At 34.5% G+C, this 3,566-nt stretch overlaps 1 non-coding gene across 1 annotated transcript; it reads left to right on the top strand.

The window, feature by feature from the left end:
- The first annotated feature begins 625 nt into the window (after nucleotides 1-625).
- Nucleotides 626-745, top strand: LOC115064442. Its single transcript, XR_003844293.1, has one exon. It is a non-coding gene; the product is annotated as a small nucleolar RNA SNORA8 (small nucleolar RNA).
- Nucleotides 746-3,566: the final 2,821 nt, after the last annotated feature.

Raw genomic sequence — 3,566 nt, forward strand, 5'->3', positions numbered from 1 at the left:
GATACTAACATCAGAATCACTGCCTAGAAGAAGCCACAAGTCAAACGTTGTTGTCTGTAAGCAATTGTGACAAAAATGTAGGAGTGGAGGAGGACTTATGTTGCCTTAACTTGAAGTCAACAAAAAACAAATGGAAGGCTTTAAAGAGGGAATAAAAGTCAGTGTTTTCTAAAAGACAGAAAATGTCCTGAGCCTTTTGTGCAGATTATTCTGTGAATCAATTCAGTTAAAAGTCAGAATACATACATACATATATATATATATATATATATATATATATATATATATATATATATATATATACACACACACACACACATACACACACACACACACACAAAAGTATGTGATTGAGTTTGTGAAGTGGAACCAAAACAATGCTGACAAGATATTAAAAGGGCCACTGCTGGCCAGCCATCACTGTACAACTATAAGAATGTGGCACATATGACTATCACTGAAAGATGAGAAAGAGAGAATTTTATAAATATATGTGTATACGTGGTTATGTATGATATTTTGACAAAAAGTCAAGGCAGTAGACTTAAAGGAGAGAACCTCAAAGAAAATGTGAGTAGAAGAAGATATATATATATATATATATATATATATATATATATATATATATATTTTTTTTTCTTTCCTGTTGGGTGTTCAAAAGGCAGTGCAATAGGAACTCACTATCTGGCATCATTGATTTCTTGGCTTTGTGCATGTTAAACCTGGTATTTCTAATGACATAGTCTAAAAGATAATAATAGGAATTCAAAAGATATAGGAATTGATAATACTGAGATCAACAAATATTTCTAATGACACAGTCTAAAAAATAATAATAGGAATTCAAAAGATATAAGAATTTTAATACTGAGATCAACAAATATCTAAGAATAATTACTGAGCAGGGAGCACAGGGGCTGGAGAGATGGCTCAGTGGGCAGGACGGTTTTATGATGATTTGATATCAGATCCACTTGCCCATATAAAAAGCAAAGTAGGCACAGTTGTACCTGTAAAGTCACTGTTGTCCATATAATGGAAAGACAGAATGATTACTCAACATTTTTTGAATAAACCCCCATCACTACCATCCCCACCTAAAGGTTCAGAAACACTCCCTGACTCAAAAGAATAAGATGGAATGTGACAGAGAAGGCTTTCCAAAGTTCTCCTTTGGTCTTATTATAGACAAAAATGGGTGCAGATAACTACACATCTATGTAGACATACACACACACACACACGCACACACACACACGCACACACATACTTACATACTCATAAAGGTACCTCACAAAGATACTCAAAGAGAAATAGCTGTATTCCTTAGATTTAAAAGGTGCAGAAGCAACCACCCCTGAGAAAGTAGTTGGCATGTTGAATGACATGGAGAAGAAAATTACACCACTAAAGAATGAAGTCCTTCAGGACAGTTTTTTTCTTCTCTAAACTTTACAATGCTAAAATGATCTTGGAACTATTATGAACCTGACATAATAAATTGGCAATGTTAAAATGCAATTATTTCCCATGGTTTCAATCTGAAAATGTCAGTATGGTGATTCTGTACTTAATAAAAGCAATCCAGCAGTTGTACTGACAGGCATCTTCAGATGCTAAAGCAAAAAGTTCTTAAGCCACTGTCAGGAAGAAGGGGGTTGTACTAACTGATACTGTCAATGTCTATTCAAATAATCTTTTGAGCCATTAATAGATGATTGCAATATTGATTATTTCATTGTATAGTATATCTTTTCTTGTTACTTAGTGACAAGAATATAATTATCCCTGGTAGATCAAATTTTATGATAATGTTTCCTACAACTACAAGAATGTGGCACATATCAGAACTGAGATAAAAGTCCATTTATATACAATTACACCTGAAAAATATAAATATATATGGATAAAGATTATTCCTATGTAAGTATTCAACTGAAAAATTCCTTCTCCATATAAATTTAAATTTTATTTAAGGTAGAAGGAAAAAACAAAAATCGTCAAGGTCATTTTCATAACATCATGAGTAATGTGTTCCAAATATGATCTGGGTCATATTAAAATAGTCAACCTGACCAAGTCTAAAATCAGAAGACAGGCCTCTGTGATGGCCTATGAGAATTACATGGATCATGTAATGTGAGGTAGGAAGACCTGCCTACTTTGGATGGTGCCGTTCTTTTGTTGGCACTTTTGATTGTACAACTGAAGAAAGGCACCAAGCAGTAGCATATTGTATTTGTCCTCTGTTCTTCAACTGTGAATTCAATTTGACGAATGATGTCAAGTCACTGCTACTGTGAGGGCCCTGCCATGATAGATTATAACCTGAAATGGTGATGATTTCATTTTCTGAGTAGTAGATCACTGCAACAAGAAAGGAAACTCAGACACAAATGAGAATGTGATGCCTTAAACCATTTGTCCAGGTGTTATCAGCACTAAGGGCAAATGATACTTGAAGACAAATTCATTCACCACCAAGTTTATCATATATTTCAAATTTTTTTCAACTTTCAATCTATGAGTGCACACTCATCCTAAAAAATACTGGAAGGGCTTGGAGGACATATTTTATTAGAGAACAGTCTACTGAGTTCATCCATATTGCAATCATTCCTAGTCTCACGAATAGAGTTTGGAAAATGGTACTTGTTTTTCACTGCTCAGGAGACAGCTAACTGAATACTTCATTGTGTGGCAGTTTTATTTTCTGCCTGGAAATTATCATGCACGTCTAAGAAGAAAAAAAAAGTTTCTTTACAATACTGAGTTGCTGAATACATAATTATTTTATTGAGAAAATTGAGAAAACAAGAGTGGTGAATGATGTTTTTTGGTGCCTTTAATCATTGACCTAATTTGATGTTTATCTAAGAGAAATGTCTGCACTGAGTTGAATTTTATACAAGTAGATAAAGCCCTGGGCAGTCACCCAAGATACTTCACATGGAAGATTAGCATTAACATTTTACAACACCATTAAATACAAAGTCGATGAACATTACCAAAATAAAGCCTACATCTGTTCTGCTTAGTTTTTGTCAATGTGAAAGAAACTAGGATCACCTGAAGAGAGGAAATCTTAACTGAGAAATTGCCTTCATCCTTTATCGTGGCAGGTTTATGAGGCTTTTTATTTTTTTCTCTTTGGTTAATGATTGATATGAGTGCCCAGCCTACTGTTGGTGATAATATCCTAGGCACATGAGTAGGGCTCTTTAAGAAATATAGCTGATAAGCTACATTTGTCTGGCCTCAGTGAGATTGAAAGTATAAAGCTTCACAGAGACTTAAGTGCCAGGTTGGGGGGACACTCAGGGCCCCTCTAAGCTCAGAGGAGAAGGGGACAGAGGGATGGGGAAACATTATGGGAAGGGGTAACATGGAGTGGGGCAGTGAGCAGGATACAAAAGGCATAAGTAATATATATATAAATAATATGAAATGGTTCGATTTTGCTGCCAAATATTAACTGTTGCCTGTATTTCCATTTCTCACATAAATATAATTCTTCTAGCTATTTAAAGAAGCACATTTTGAAATAGGCTTTGAAAATTGCAGTC

This window comes from Mus pahari, chromosome 7, assembly GCF_900095145.1.
Source record: "Mus pahari chromosome 7, PAHARI_EIJ_v1.1, whole genome shotgun sequence".
NCBI lineage: Eukaryota > Metazoa > Chordata > Mammalia > Rodentia > Muridae > Mus > Mus pahari.